This window comes from Ambystoma mexicanum, chromosome 10 (assembly GCF_040938575.1).
Source record: "Ambystoma mexicanum isolate Mex_15411 chromosome 10, UKY_AmexF1_1, whole genome shotgun sequence".
Lineage (NCBI taxonomy): Eukaryota > Metazoa > Chordata > Amphibia > Caudata > Ambystomatidae > Ambystoma > Ambystoma mexicanum.
The window spans coordinates 8,309,229-8,326,437 of NC_090932.1; the positions used below are offsets into that span (position 1 = coordinate 8,309,229).

General features: G+C 47.3%; 1 protein-coding gene across 5 annotated transcripts in view; it reads right to left on the reverse strand.

The window, feature by feature from the left end:
- Positions 1–832: 832 nt before the first annotated feature.
- Positions 833–17,209, reverse strand: part of OPA1 (OPA1 mitochondrial dynamin like GTPase) — a 1,475,337-nt gene continuing 1,458,960 nt past the window's right edge. For 2 of the 5 annotated variants that reach the window (XM_069617417.1, XM_069617415.1), the window contains one exon: positions 833–3,019. The gene's annotated coding sequence lies outside the window, so the exon portion shown is untranslated. The remainder of the gene's footprint in view (positions 3,020–17,209) is intronic. The other 3 variants (XM_069617416.1, XM_069617418.1, XM_069617414.1) reach the window with 2 other exon arrangements.

Genomic DNA, 17,209 nt, shown 5'->3' on the forward strand with positions numbered 1-17,209 from the left:
GAGATTACAGGTGGCGCGTTTGTCAACCCAAGGGTACTTGCGGTTGCACTTGGGGCAAAATTTAAATGGAGTGCTCTCCATATGTCACCTTAAGGCAGCAGGCTAGTGTATGTAGGAAATAAAATTGAGTATTGAGTATGTTTCCACCCACCACTCTCCCTACTTGCAGGGCCGAGGCCAGAGGCCTTCCAAGGCCCAGGCCGAGGCCAGAGGCCTTCCGAGGCCCAAAGTCCGTTGTGTCGTCTCGACAGTTGTTTGTTCTCCGGACCGGCGTCGATCTTCGAACTTCGATGTCTCGACGTGGGAGTGGAAGAACGGGGAAATTATATATTTTAGCAAAATATGGCTGAAAGCCAGGGAACTCCACGCAATGCTTCCGACAAGTATGGCAGAAAAAAACAATCTGAGGGTCCTACACGCGTGAGGGATCATGGGTACAGTGGACGTCACACTAGGGATAGTATTACTGGCACGCCCTGTGTCGACGCCCATTCTCGAGTTTCGAAAAACAAACTAATACTCTGCAGCTTCCACTAGATGTTGGCCTATGCACAGCATGTGATCTAAGCAGATTCAGATACACACACACACACACACTAACCCTGATGTCATACCCGGCACGGGGCGCACTAAGGCTTAGGGCGGAGCACACACAGAGCTGCGCTGTGCATCCTGGCGGTGGAAACGTTTCTAACGAACCGCTGCACTGGGAGATGGACATCAAAGATGAGGAATCCATGGGAAGAAAGAATCCATTAGAAGCAATAAGAAATACATTTGGACGCTTGTTTTCTCTAAGGTTAAGTAAATAAAAATAGACACACTAAACACACTGTGTCCAAAATGTTTTATTATTGTATTCTTTTCTCTTCACTTACAGTAAATAAATAGAGACTTTTCAGCAACACATTGTGGTATATCAGAGACCGGGCTGATAATAGAACACAAATGTGTAGTTAAATTGTGGTGTAAAACATAAGATGCACTGTACTGTGCAAAGTGACAATTTGAGACATCTACATTTAATATTTTAGAAAGTAAAGTTAAAAGAAATCTATAAGTGCTTAGAATCTGTACAGTCGAGGCATTTTCTGCACCATGAACCTGAAAACGTTGACTTCCATTTTGTGTGTGTGTGAACAAAGCACTGGTTCTTGGTTTTGTGGTAGTGCAGACATGAAACACTTATCAGAGTGAGCACAGTTTAGATTGCCATTTTTACTACACATTGGTAGTCAAGTCGTTTTGCAATTACTTCTGCACAGCTTAAAACAAAAAGGGCAAGGACTATTAATACGTGTTGTTTTAAAGGGTGCAGAGCCTTCCTTTGGCCAACAATACATGTGCAATGAGACAGGTTCTGAAAGGAAGCTGTGGGCAGGGTTCAATGGTGCAGCTGGTATGCAGGTGTCTACATGATGTTGGGAACAGGAAAGGTAAACTTCTTTCAATATTGACACACACAAACCAAATGTTGCCAGCTCAACAGCCACCCTAAAGCGTCACATTGGCCAATGTTCCAACCACCGCAACAGTCTAAAAGAATATTTGCACTGACCGTGGTGGGACGTTGAAGCCACCTCAGCGACTCAAGACCAACGCCTTTGTTGATATTCAGGCTTAATGCTGCTTGACAAGCTGCTGAAGGCACGCTCAAGCATTGGAAAGATGCCTAGAATTTGTGGTTTCCAGAGAAAGTGCAAGGCGCACGTCCTCAAAGTGAATCAAAACAGTGAACCCAAGCTACCAAATCCAACAATGGAGAAAAACAAAGAAGGCCAGCGCCTGAGACTACCCCAGGATAGAATTCATCACCCGAATCAAAATGGTGCCCTGGTACCCCCCTCTATACACTGAACGCCAACTGCGAGTGGTGACTGCCACAGAAAGCCATATACAACACTTTACAGACCCCTCCATAAAATTAAGAAACTGGATAAGGAGCCCTCTTCGCTATATAATTGAAGTTGCTGTAAGTGTGGATTTAAGTAGATGTGCGACACGAGTGATAAAGGGGCGCCATTACATGTGTCAGGCCATGCAGGAAAGACATTCTCTGCGAGGAGCACAGTGTGAGGATTCCAGAAAGGGAAAATGTCCTAGGTCACTGCTTGGCAATTGCAGCCCATCCAGCCAATCTTCTGAAGAATCGCACTGATAAAAAGGAGCGGTCCAATACATACTCAGTAATCTGGATGATTGGGCCAATTGTGGTTAACCTACTAGCTCATCACTGGTGTCCACAAAAATCACAATGAGTTTAAGACAGTTTTGCAGTATTTAAATGTATTAACTGCAAAGCAATTCATGTTTTTTTCCTGGCATGTTCATTATTCGTGGATGAGAAGAACAGTCCAGATTTCTAAAAATTGCGGACATTAAAAAAACAGGAATCAAAATGTGAGGCCAGATGTTTGAACAGATGCAAGCAGCTGCTGATCTTCCAGGGACAAGATTATTATGTCTTTTGAATAAACTTGAGTTTTCTTTACTTCTATACTTGCCTTGTTTTAGTATTGAAATATTCAAGTTTATAAGCTTATCGGTACACATATGTAGTTTAACAAATAATCGGAGTCCGCTAAACACATTCCTGAGCTATCTGGAACCCTGCAACGGTCAGGTCGCCCAGCACGCAAACAATGCAAGCTCAGCCCATACATAAAGGTATTTACAATTCATAGGGTAATGGAAACGCCATTTTATTTTCATGCAAGGGCCAAGCCTTGTGTCAAATCATTCTAAAATTTGAAGTAACACACACACACAAGACAGCTGTGATCCGGAGCTCAATGTTTCCTTTTTGGAAATAAATTAATGGAGTGGGATTATGAGTGATCCCTTAGCACAAAGGGAAACCCACAAAGGTGGAAAAGCGATTCATGGGTTTCAATAATTCATGGACATGTAGTTCCGGTAAATCAATGACTGAAGAGATGGAAAGAAACTAGTAGTTCATGGATCCTTCCGTCTGAAGAGTAATCGGATAGTTCATTGCATTGAATATCTTCATTTTCACCTGAAAAGCAAACAGAGTGATGATCAATTACACATGGGTATAAACATGTCTAACCTAAACAATGCAGCATTTTCAAAAGCCAATACTTTACAACAAACACTGAAGAGAACGTGAACTAGTCACTTACAGTTGATGTTGTTCGCTCTTAGGGCTCTGGAAAGGGACACAGGTGTAATTCCATGACTAGGTTAGTCACTGCCTCCTGGGCGTCATTGTACCCAGGTGTGACATGGCTTATAGTAAAATGGGTGTGGCCCTACACATCAATACCACCCAATTTCTCACACTCCACACAGAAAAAAGATACAGTAGAACTGGGAGCAAACATGGCATTTCAATTCACTTTTGGGATAGGTGGGGCGTTGATGCAAATTATCACGGTAATGTTCTTTCTGATGTTCCTCCTACGGATCACTCTTCTATGATAAACAATCGCCAACGCCAGCTACCTTTGGAAACATGTTCAACACCAGAAAGCGCAGCGCATCTCTGCACCAGCGCATATACGCCCCGTACACTACATGACAGTAGACGGATGGGTTTCCTGCTTCACCAGAGGAGCACAGCCTGTGCACCCGCAGACCGTTCAGGTGTGCATCCAAGGTTCATGTAGATGTTCTCCCCTCAGTATATTCTCTCGCAGGGCCCACCACAACAGGTCTTGATACATGGCCAAGCACCTGTAACAAGTCTGACATAAGGCCCCGATACTGAGAACACCGCCAACTACCAAATGTGCAGCTGAGCCTCAGGCCCCACAGAGATGCAGACTAAGAAATTCCAAGGGCAGATCAGAAGGGATGAACAAATGACTTCCCTCTGATAATGTCCTGTCTGATGGATGTTCCTTTCACAGATTCCTCATCCATGTTATTTGATCTCCAACGCTGTTGATCTACGAAAACGTTTCTACCACCGTGGGGTGCAGCAGGGCTCCCTTCCATGCCTCTATGCACCGGAGAGGACACTGGTGCCAGAATATATCAAGGCACTGCACCCTATGACATCAGTTCAGTGTTTTCTTCTAGCACTCTGTTGCTGAGGGACTGCAGAACCTACGAAAGTGTACTAGAGGGGTAGGTTGGAAGTGAGATGACTAATCTGGGGGAGGAACATCCATCAGAAAGAACATTACCGATAAGTAATTTGCTCTTCAAATGAATTCCTTCCTCCCACAGATTCCTAACCTATGACAAACTGCAGTAGCAGTAGTAAGATCTGGACGAGGGAGGCGAGCAAGAGGATGCCACCTAAACCAGAATATTCTGGAGGACCGCTCTGCTTAAGCAAGCAACCTGCCCTGAAAGAATCCAAGCAGTAATGTTTGGCAAATGTGTGCCGAGAAGCCCACGCAGCCGCTTGGCAAAGGTACAATACATGGGCCCAGCTACACCTCTGGTGGGATGAGTGCCAAAACCCTTGGGCACATCTTTGCCAGCTGGATGATAGCATACTGGGATGAAGAGAATAATCCACCTCAACAGTGTGTTTGGTGACAGCCCTGGCTCCATCGACACCAGCATAACACATGAAAAGGTGGTCCTCTTTCCTAATGCGCCTCATCCGAGTGACATAGCAGCAGAGTGCTTGCACTGGGTCCAGCAAATGGCATCGCTCCTTTGCCTTGGAAGGGTAAGGTTGAAGAGGAAAATGCTGGAAGATGGGTCTTTTCAGAGATGGAAGTCTAGACCACCCTCGGAGGACGTAGGGTGTCATGAATCGGCGATATCAACCCTTCTGGTCTGCCTGGTCCCTCAGTCAATAACCATTTACTCCGATCCCTTTCAACATGGCCGACGCCAAGGAACGGCGCAGTCTAGTCTTTCTGTATTCGTACTCATGCTTCCTTGAAAACTGAGACGCCCCGCGCTTCGGCGAGTCAACGCTCCGCTTGCCTGCATCTTCATTCCAGCAAGTTGTGTTCTAAACTTCCTAGCCCTGTTCCCTTTGAGATTCCTGGTGCCCGCCCTCATTATCCTTGCTGGTCTCTCCATACGCTCTCTTCCGCGACCTCTGTATTTGGAGCCTCGCTTACCTTATTCCTTCCAGTCCCTGTTCTGTCCTGGATCCTTCCAGGAACACTGAACACCTCCCAAGTCCTGGAGCTGCCGCGGCTGGGAGTCAGGAACCAGTGTGCTCTTCGTCTCCCAGCAGACTGGATTCAGAGGATTCTAGACCTTACCTCTACAAGGCTCACTCGTCCAGAAAAAAGAAACCAGCAAACTCTAAGAAGAGAACCACAAGTACTAAACAGGTGAGTCACAAGTCCGAATTCTGACAGATGGCCTCATTCAACATCACATTCTCTTTTGGGAAAATAAACAGGAAGCTTTAACACAACAGTCACTCGCTCGCCTTGCAGAGGTGATGCAACCAGGAAAATCACCACACTGGTGAGCAATCTATGAAAACAAACGCACAGGCTCAAATGGAGCACTCATAAGAAAGATCAATATTAGACTCGCATTGCATGCTGGAACAACAAACTGGCGTGTGGACTGCAAAATCCCTGCAGAAAATGCACAACAGTGGGAATTGTGAAGAAAGAGCATTGCTCCAGGGTTCCCTTGAAGACCGTAAGGGCAGTCAGAAACACCTCGACAGTGCCAATCTGTAGACCATCCCACCAAAAGACAGCAGGAAATCCAAAATAGAGGATGTGGAGCAAATAAAAGCATCCCGGTCCCTCTTCCTGAACCAAGCTGAAAACCTGCCACCTATGCCACCTACAGGCATAGATCGATTTTGCTGCAGTCCTTTACAGTGTTACTGTGCAGGCCTGCCTGGACCAAAGAAAGAAAAACAATCGAAAAACAGATGTTATGAGGTAGGTTAAAGGGTGCAAATCCCTCTCCCAGTACTAAACTGAGAATGTAAGCGACCTTCAGGCATAAATGGACGTTGTGGCAGGCCTACGAGCTGAGAGGAGCACATCCATGACAACGTCTGACAAGTCCCACTCCCTTCATCTCAACCGCTCAGCACTCAAGCATTAAGACTCAGGCTGTTTGCGGGCCCGCCCCTCCTATTCGGAGAGCAAATCCACTCTCTTCAGGAGGTGCTTGGCAAGGAAGATGCACATGTCCAGAAACCCTTGAGCAGCACATTCTCCAGGCCTAGCCCAGAGCTGTCAAAATGTGGACGATAATAGGCACAGCCTCCTCAGAACCAGCGGTTTCACAGGTAAAGTCGGAAACGCATAGAGCGGATTTAACGTCCAGTCGACAATCTTCTCCTCGTCAGAGTCCCCTACCAAGGAGAATACCCTAAATCAGAATAACTCACACTTCCTTTTGACACTGGAAGCAAAGAGGTCCACCAGAGGAGTGCCCCAATGGGAGAACATATCCTGACATTCCTGGCAGAGGTCCCACCCCCATGAGTGGGCCTAAGTCTGCTTGCTCAAGGCATCCGCTATCATATTTTCTGTTCCTGCAAGATTATCTGCTGTCGAGATAAGTCATCCTCCAGAGCCCAGAACCATAGTCATGTTGCTTCTGGCTTGCTGAGGTAGTGCATGGCCACTGCGCTGTCCATCAGGACTAGTACGCATGTGCTGATCACAGAAGGTAGGAAAGCGACCTGGGCCAGCATGATTGCCCTCAATTGCAGTAGGTTTATTTGTTTCCAAGACTGTGAGGGAGACCACAGTCCACGCACCATTAGTTTCAACATATGACTGCCCGAAACTTCCAAAGATGCATCAGTGACCTCCACTATTCTGAGGCCAAGGCTTCTAAAGCTACGCCCCTCTGCAAAGATTGTCTCGCAGGGACCACCACGCAAGGTCTCTAGAAACTCTGTTCGAGACCTGCAAAAGGTCTAACACGTTTCCCTGAAACAGACCACTGAAGCAACCAACTCAGGAAGATGGATCTTTTGATAGAGATGAAAATACAAAGCCACTTTTGGGCTGTCCACCTTTGGCAGAAAGGAGGGTCTCAGTCGCAGTCACCTTTTTTGGAGGAAACAAAAACTGAGGTAAAACAGACAATGCCTGGTGCTCACACGTCCCATCTTGCGGAAGTGATAGCAACCAAGAAAATCACTGTAAGGGGGAACAATCTAATAGACCAGGAATGAAGGGGGTCAAACAGAGAGTCCATAAGAAACGTCAAAACCAAATTCAAATCCCAAGCCAGAACCACAAACTGGCGGGGAGGAAACTGGTTACACAAATCCTGCAAGAACTGAATAACAGTGGGGATTGTGAAAAACGAGGCCTGTTCCGGGGACATTTCACCCCAAAATAGCATTGACTTTTACAGTGCCAATCTTCAGGCTTGTCTTGGCCAAAAGATAACAGAAAATCCAATACAGGGGACAGAGGACAGGAAAAAGGATCTAGGTCCCTCTCCCAGCACCAAATCAACAATGTACACCACCTGCAGGCATACATGGATTTCGTAGCAGGCCTCCCAAGCTGAAAGGAGCACATCAAGGACAACGTCCCACAAGCCCAACTCCTTGTGTTTCAACCTCGCAATAGCAAAGCATGAAGGTTCAGCCTGCTGAGGTTCAGGTGGAAGACCCACCCCTCCAAATTTGAGAGCAAGTCACTTCTCCTCTAAACGTGCAAGGGATGGTAGATGGATATGTCCCAAAACTCCAGATACTACGTTCTCCGGGCCTAGTCTTGGGCGATGAGGATCATTGTGGTTCCAAACAGGCACAATCTCCTGAGAACCAGCGGAACAACAGGAATCAGCGGGAATGCATAAAGGAGGTTGACAGTCCACTCGACTGTCAGTGTGTGCCCCTGAGCCCCACAATGAGGAAATTCCCTGGAACAGAACAACTCCCAATTCCTGTTGGCACTGGAATCGAAAAGGCCCACTTGTGGAGTTCCAGGTAAAGAGAAAATCTCCTCCAGAACTTCCCGACAGAGATCCCACTCATGGGAGGCTTACGACTGTCTGCTCAAAGCATCTGCTGTGAAATTCTCTCGTCCAGCTAGATGAGCCACAGTCAAGCAAGGATCCCCACACCACCTCATTTCTCGAGGTAGTGCATGTCCACTAGGTTGTCCGCCCTGAGCTCCTTCAAGTTCATGTGTTCCTGAGATGCCGCAGGCGACCACAATCTGCTCACTGTAAGGTATGAAAGGTGAGCGCCCCTACCCTTCAGAGATCTGTCTGTGACCGTCGTCACCTGGGGCCAAGATTGGTGAAACAACGCACCTTACAGCAAGTTGTCTAGTAAGGCTCACCACGCAAGATCCTGAGCCACCTGACCCGAGACCTGCAAGGGTCCGATATGTGGTCCTGAAACTGCAACAACTAGCAACGGAGAAGCACATGAAGCAATTACATGCGCAGTCTCGTCTCAGGCACCGCTAGGATGCAGGAGGCCAAGAGGCCCAGAAGGCACAGTTAGACTGAGGCTGAGACTGGTCCCCAGGATTGGAGGACATCGACCATCCAAATGATGTTCGCCACTTCATCATTGGGTGGGAAGGCCCTGCAGAGGCGAGTGTCCAAGATCAGCACCGATAAATCAGAGGGACCAGGATGGAGAAACTTGAGACTTTGAAGTTCAAGGAAAAGCTCAGGTGGTATATTCGAGGGCATGTGCAGAGAAGGTGCTCCAACACTAGAACTGGGGCGCGAGCTCGGACGAGCCAGTCGTCCAGGTAGGGAACAACAAATTGCTTTCCACGTGCACAGCCGCGTTAGGGGTTAGAGACAAAAACTCGTCCTTTAGGCATTAAAGGAGTGTCATTGCATAATTGTATTAGAAAGCCCCTTAACCTTCTAGTAAGTTGGGAGTGCGATGAGGAATCGGTGGGAGCAACATCTAGTAGAAAGAACATTACCAGGGGTAAGTAATTTGTTCTTCTAATGGATTGTGTCCTCCCAGGGATTCCTCATTTTAGATAGACTCCCATAGCAGTAAGAAATTACGGAGGAGGGAAGGCACAAACTCCATGGCGATTATGTCACCACTTGTTGGAGGACAGCCCTGCCAAAATGAGACTCATTTGAGGATACTGTGTCCAGGCAATAGTGATTTGTGAACGTGTGTAGGCAGGACCACATTGTCGCCTGATCGATATCCTTTACAAAGCAAAGGTAGCTGCCACACCCCTAGGGGAGTTTGCCCTGAACCCTTCAGTGATTTCCTTACCCGCTCGCATGTAGCATTCAGAAACACAAAGCACTATACATCTTGAGATGGTTTGCTTTGTTATTCCTTTGCCTGTTTTCGGGCCGCTATAACCAATGAACAGTTGGTCTTCGAGTCTGAATTGGTTTGTCCTGGCAATGTAAAAACTCATAAGCCCTCGGGGGGGTCAAGCCTATGCAGCCTTTATTCCTCCTCTGATATGACCTTTGGAAGGAACAAGGGACGCATTCTAAGTGTCAACCTGTTCTTGGTAAAGTTTGTAAAAGGTGACTTACAGGACAGGGCTTGCAATTCGCTCACTCTTCACACCGAGGAAATGGTGAACGAAAAGGCAGTCTTCCAAGATAGCAGCCTCGGAAGACTCGAATGAAGCGGCTCAAATGGGGATGGCCATGAGAAAATGTTAACACTGAGGTTAAGTCCCGTGCTGGTAGAAGGCGGTCGGAGGGAAGGTGTCAGTCAGACCTTTTAAAAATTGAACCACCAAGGGGATCGAGAAGTACAACCCTTGTTCTGGCGTGTGCTTAAGATAGAGAGCGCAGCTAAATAACCCTTGGCAGTGGTTACCTGAAGGCTCGGTCTTGCCAAATGAACAAGAAAAGACAACAGCTTTGAGATGGCACAGAAAAAGGGGTCCACATCCTGTTCTCTGCACCAGCTGCAGAATGTCTTCCAACGGCAGCGGTATAGAGCTTTAGTTGCTGGCTAACAGCAATACCTCATTACTTCTTCCAGAAGATCACAATACCAGTACCTTAGCCTTTCAGTAGCCAGGCATACAGGTTGAGCATGTCTACGCTTCGGTGAAGAACCAGCCCTTCTCCCTCCCCTCCTGAGAGAGAAGGGCTGTCCTCCGGGGACGACAAATGGCCATATCCAGAAAGTCCGGGGTACCACGTCCTTCTGGCCCAGTACAGGGCAATCGGGACCATGGCGGTTCTGTACCTCTTGTGAGAAACCCGACGGCGTCTCCCTGACTAGTCCCCAGGGATCTGTCATCCAGGTGGCCAGGACATGCCCATCGCTATTGGATCCAGTTCCTGCGGTTGGACCATTGAGGGAGGATCACCTGGATGGAGGGTCCTTGGGGAGTGGAAGTGTGACACTGACGGGTAGAACACCCTTTCCCCATCCTACCCTGTAGGATATTCAAATCTTATACCCCCGCCCCTTTTCCAACTCTAACACTTTTGCACTTCATGAAAGACGGACAAACACCATAGCCGTTTACATGACGTGTCCCAACACAAGGGTCAGGCAAAGTCAGGCAATTGACCTGAATCTCACACACCTGATGGCCCCTTTCCCTTCCCCACAGGGATAAAAGGTGGAGCAAGAGAGCACCATACGAGCAAGGCAGACCGCACCACGAGACAGCTATCCAGGCACGGCAGTCCAAGAAGAGGAGAAAGACGGCGCACCAAGAGGGTGAAAAGGAGAGAAGTGACCTTGCCCTTTCCGACCAAGACCAGTAAGACCTCCGTGGAACGAATTGTAAGACCGTGAACCATAGCCCAAGTGTCCACGGGACACGGAGCGTGCCTATGCTGATAAGCAGGACAGAGGGAGACGCCTGCTACCGTGGTACCGGCCTTGACTCCAGATACGAAGAAAGCCAAGTGGTTCATCACAGCCGGTGAGTCAAGGGGAGAACCGATAAAGAACTCGAACTGTGTTGAACAAAAGTAGCAAATGGCTGATTGACAAAGGTAGAAAGAACTGTTGATGTAAAAGGGGAAAGCCAGCTGCAGATGAGCCAGGCACCACATGGGTGCTCAGTCGAGAAACTCTGGGCGATTACCCGATTGTTGAAACTACTACTACCAGAAGGCCTTTGAAAAAGCGAGAAGAGGGTTAAAGTGGTCATACGGGGGTCTAGTAAAATCCTCTGTACAGTCAAACCTCTGACTGGCAGCTGATTGTGAGTAAGGGAAATTAATCCCACATGGTAAGAAATCCAAAATAGAGGATGTGGAGCAAATAAAAGCATCCCGGTAAGTATTGTATTGTATTGTATTTTATTTTATATAGCGCCGGTAGCCCGTGGGCATCAGGGCGCTTGCACTTAACAATACAGCAACAACAAGACAGACATAAAGTGACAAACACTGCGGCCTATTAAGGACCCCGAAACATTGCTTTCCCCAGGCTTTTCATCTGAAGAGGTATGTCTTCAGGTGCTTCCTGAAGGTAAGGTGGTCTACCTCTGACCTCAGCACTTCGGGCAGGCTATTCCATAATTTGGGGGCCATTACCACGAAAGATCTGCCCAAGCCAGATTTCAGCTTGAAGTTAGGGACTGACAGCAGACATTTACCCTCCGAGCGTAGACTTCTCCTCGGTATGTAGGGCACTAGGCTCTTTTTCAAATATACCGGCGCTGAGCCGTAGAAGCACTTGTGCACCAAGCAGAGGGCCTTGAACTTAATACGCTCTTCAACCCCGAGCCAGTGTAATGATAGTCTATCTGCTGTGGTGTGATCTTTCTTCTTTAAGTTCTTGACAAGCCTGACCGCATTATTCTGGATCACTTGGCAGCTAGATAAGTCCTTAGAAGAGGCCCCCAACAACAGAGCGTTACCATAATCAAGCCGTGATAGAATAATGGCTCTCGCTATCGTGGCCATATTACCTTCATTAAGAAACGGCTTGATAGCTTTCATTAATCTCAGGTAATACGCTGTGTTCTTTTGCAGGTAGCTGGTCTGGGCATGGGAGTCGACCGCAGAGTTGACCATCATACCCAGTGTTTTCACTGTAGGAGCCACCTGAATGGTGGCATTTTTGATTAGAAAAGAATTGTACTCAGGCCCCAAATTTGCCAGCTGGCGGCTGGAACCGAACATCATCAATTCGGTTTTTGAGTCATTTAGGCACATCCAGTTTGCCTGCATCCAGTCGTCTATTGTCATGTAAATCCTGGCGATCAGTTCACTGTCCATAGCGTGGTGTCTGCCCCCCAATTCCAATATGAGTTGGGTATCGTCCGCGTAATTTGTGAACGACACACCTGCTTCCCCCAATAAGCTACACAAAGTGAGCATGTATATATTAAATAGCATGGGAGATAAACTAGCACCTTGGGGAACTCCAAAAAGGATGTCACAGGGATCAGAAAAACTGTTACCCCAGTGGACTCTAGCTTGGCGGTTAGATAGAAATGACAAAAGCCAGTCCAGGGCTCCTTCAGAGCACCCCACGTTTTCTCTAAGTGCCTTGATGAGTAGATGATGGTCCACTAGGTCGAAAGCGGCACTTAGATCAAGGAGCATTAACAACCCTAACTTGTTCTTATCGAGCAAACTCAGCATCCGAGTCTGCAGGTCCAGCATGGCTGTCTCAGTACTGTGAGACGCCCTGAAGCCTGACTGTTGCTGGTGCAGGACTTCCTGGATTTCTACAAAATGTTGGAGTTGCTGTGTTGCGACCTTGTCTAGGAGTTTAAGTATGAAGTTCGAGTTAGTTATTGGACGAAGGTTAGCTGGGTCCTTGGGATCCAAGCCAGCTTTCTTTACAAGCGGTGTGATAGTGACTTTCTTCAGATCTCTAGGGACTGTGCCCTCTTGGAAAGATGCATTTACTATTCTCCGAAGGACCGGGGCAAAAATGTCTTTGTGTTGGAGGATGATACTAGGAGGTAGGATGTTTTCTGCACAAGTAGTAGGATTCATATTAATCAGCAGCTCAAGCATATCTGCCTCCGAAATGGGGTCAAATTTGAAAAGCTGTTCTCTGATAATTGCCCTCATTTGTGTTGGTGGCAAATCCTGTTTAGCAGAGGATCTAGCCTTAATAATATTTTGTCTGGCTTTATCCGTTTTGGCTTGAAAAGCATTTAGGACCGTATTGCAATCTGCCTCTGTGGGCATAAAAGGAGGAGTGATGGACGCAGGTTTCTCAATACTCTTCAGAATATTGAAGAGTTTGCTGGTCTTGTTGTCTGCATGCTCTATTTCAGAGTTGAAAAATTCCGCCTTAGCTGTCTTAATTTTGTCCCTATATTCCTTATCTTTGCTTTTCCATTCATTTTTGCTAACCTCAGATTTATCTATGGACCATTTTCTTTCCAAGGACCGTTTTTCCTTCTTCAGTGAGTGGAGCTCTGGTGTAAACCATGTTTGGCTGTTGTTGTTTTTCCTAACAAACCTTGTAGTGAGGGGTGCTTCAGACTCCACCAGCTCGAGAAGATGCTTGTTATATTTGTCTAGAAGAGTATCACATGTGTCGTGAACCTGAAAGGAACTCAGTATTTTATCAATGCATGTCTTTAACTGTGGCTTATTTAGCTTTTTGAAATTTCTAGTAGCTGTTTTAATATGCGGGTTATACTTATGTGCGTATGAAGGCAATTTTAAATGAGCCGATATCAGGAAATGATCACTCCAGATACATGGTGTGGTTCTGCAGTCTTGCAGGGATATGTTATATCCACACAACCAATCTAACTGGTTACCCTGAGGGGTAGTGGGATCTTTGTTAAGTACATTAAAATCTAGGTTGTTCAGTGCTTTTTCCAGAGCGATGGCTCCTTTGTCCTTCTTATTCCCTCGCCATAGATTCAGGTCTCCCATGATGACCGTCGATACGTTAACAGATCTTAGCGTGTTTAGGTAAGAGCAGAGTTCCAGTGAGAAGTCTGAGACCAGTGCCGGTGGTCTATATATAGCTATTAGATTGAGGCAGTTGTTAGGTGAAAACACCAGTTTCAGGTGCAAAGCTTCACATCCACTGAATCCCAGTTTCACTTTAAAAAGTTTGAGGCTATTGTTTGCAATAATTGCCACCCCACCTCCCCTGCCCTGCAGTCTGTTGTCAAAGTAAATAGTATAGTCATCTGGTATGGCCTGCTCGCAGGCAGGCCCCACTGGGTCTTTAAGCCAAGTTTCTGTTACACAGAAAATGTCAAAATTGTTGGATCTAATCATGTCTTTGATGTCTGTCGCGTGTTTAGTTAAGGAGCGTGTATTGAGTAGGCCAATATTAATGTCCAGGAGCTTCCCTGAACCCCCCTGTGTTGGTTCAATGTTAGTTTTCCCTTCCATCTCGTTATTTATAGCCCCCCCCCCTTCCTGCGATTTTGTTTGCATATGCAGGTAGAAACCTTCCTTAACTGGCGGAGGATTTGTGGTGAACCAATAACAGCACTTTGCCTATGTTGCTCCCAAAATTATGTGACAGATATATATATATATATCAGGTAGGATTCCCCTATGGACCCTGTCTGCAAGGCGATAAAGCCGCCCTGAAGAATCACAGTGAGGAATGACTGACCAAAAGGGCAAAAGTAGCTTACCCCCGTACGCCGACACGTCCGGCCACGGACCGGCACAGACCGGCTTGCCCCCTTCGCGCCGGCGCGTTCGCGCCGGGTTTCAGATTATGTAACAGCTAGGACTACAAGGCTGCTGGGAGATGTAGTCTGCTTCCCAGTCAGCACAGCAGCCCAGCAAGTTCTTGATAAAAGAAAGAAACACAGTTCCCTACTGCAGCGCACTTGTAAGATGGTAAGAAAGTAGAAGGAACTATGAGATTGGCAAGAGTGAACCCAAAGGAGGGATGCCGATGAAAAACGGGCAAAGTCTTAAGTCCCAAAGCAACAGTGTGTTGGCTAGAGTGAACTAGGTAGAGAGGAAGGTCCACATTGAACTGTTTGAAAGGACATTAGATTTGTGAAGACCACAAACGTGTCTGTGCCTGGAAGAGGGGGACTCAAGGGTGAAGAATTGTCACCCCAAGTACAATCCAAAAGAACTTTTTGTTTGATTATTTGAACTATCAGATCCTCGGAAGCAGGCGAGATAATCTCTGAAGATCCTGATATTGATGGGAACTATTTGAGGGGTCTGCGCCCGGAAGAGGGGGACCCAGGGGTGAAAGCATCACCCAACATGCAGGCAGAAATTAACCTTTTTTTTATTTTGAATGCCTCAGGCCCTCAAAGACAAGAGTTTTTATAGAGCAAGAGCCTTGGCCATCAGAGATCCTGATAGCTGAAAACAGAACTGTCGTCTCGTGCTGGGAAAGCTTGAGCCTGTGCTCCAGAGTCCCGCCTTGTCTTGTGCTCAAAACGTGGGGAAGGGAGACCACGACTACTGCATGCTGACATTGTTTGTGAACATTTCTTTATTTCTTATGAGCCTTATGCCACACTCTTTTGTATTTAGCGTAAGGATTGGCAATAGGTTTTTCTTAGTTTAGGCGCTTTTTATTTGACAAGACGGGACTATGACTGCCTTATATTGATTTGACGGTCGTAGCTTGCTCCCATCTTAGATTTAGGTTTATATTAGGCGTTTCTCTACCCTACCTATACAGTTTAATAAACACCCTTGAACTGTAATCACTTGTGTCCGTCTATTTTTGATACCATGCCTTCCTTACACTTTTCAATCTCTTGATCAATTGAGGTATGACAGGAATCAGTGGGAAAGCATACATGAGTTGCAAGTTCCAGTCCACCACCAATGCGCCCCCCCCCCCCCCCGTTGCTCTTCTCAAGGGAAATTCCCATGAGCAGAAACATTTGCACTTCCTGTTCACACTGGAGGCAAACAGATCCACTTGAGGGGTTCTGCAGCGGGCGAATACATTCTTGGCACAGCTTGCACTGGTGGGAGACCGAGCCCTGCCTGCTCAGGGAGACTACCATCATAATTCTCCTTCCCAGTGAGGGCAACTGCCAACAAGGAGATCTGGTTCTGTAACATCCAGAACCAGAGCTGCATCGCCTCTTTGCACACAGAAAGTGAGCCTACACAACCTCTATTCTTGATGTACTGCATGATCAGGACAGTATTCCCCTGTATGGAGGGCAATAAGGCCATCAGCGCCAGTCTGATACCACCACAGCTTCAACACGTTTATGTGAAGTTTTGTCTCTGCCAAGGACCACAAGACGCTCGACGTCGGCTCTTTCAGGTGAGCGCCCTAGCCTTTCAGAGATGTGTTTGTCACTACGGTCGCCTCTGCCCGCGGCTGCCAAACAGTTCTCCCGCCATCACGTTCTCTGTGCAAGTCCACGACAGGTGATCCTGAGAAACATCGCTCGGGACTTGAATAGTCTGTCATACTGCCAGAGATCGGCGATCATTGAGATCTAACGCCCCATTGGAGCGATCTCATTCTCAATCAAGCCTCTGGCACCAGGATGATGCAGGATGCCATGAGGCCGAGCAACCTCATCCAGGGATGGCAGATGTTGTACTGGAACTTGGTGACCCACCTGCAGGATGTGTAGAGCTCTCTCCCCGGGAGTTAAAGCCTTGTCCGAGGGAGAATCCAGGACCGCTCTGAAGAATTGGAGCGTTTAAGAGGGTTGTCAATTGAGACTTAATTAAATTGAGGGAGAAGCCCAATTTGTGAACAAGGTGGCATGTGCGGTTGAGATGATCCAGTACTTCATCTGGAGACCGTGCCCCAATTAACCAACTGGACAATTAAGGAAAGACGTGAATCCCTCATTTGCTGAGACTGGCTGGCACTACCGCCAACAGCTTGGTGAAGACCCTTGGGTAGAGGGTAAGCCTGAAAGAACCTCGGGTAATTCCTGTGCTTTGGATGAATCGTACATGGACGTAAGCATCCTGTAGGTCGAGTGACACCAACCAATCCTGAATTTCTAGGGCTTGAAGGATCTGCGAGAGTGTTACGATTTTGAACTTGTCCTTCCTGAGGAACTTGTTCAAGCGTCTCAGGTCCAATATGGGTCGCAGACCTCTGTCCTTCTTTGGGACCAAAAAATAGTGGGAGTACCACCCTCTGTTCCTTTCTTGTACCAACTCTATGGTGCCCTTCTACAGAAGAGATGAAACCTTTTTCAGGAGGGTGTCTGGAACAAGTCGTCTGGTCAGAGGGGGGAAATCTGGAGGGCTCTTCAAAAAGGGGAGGCAGTAACCCAGACAGACTACCTGAAGCATCCATGAAAATGGTGTGACAGGCACCCCCCTACAGGTGTAGCATGGCAGAAGTCTTTAAAGAGGTTTTGTGGCAGGGGCCACAGTGGAGGGGACAGACGGGGAAGCTGTCTGCGTCTTACCTCCTCTACCTATAGAAGGTAGAGAGAAG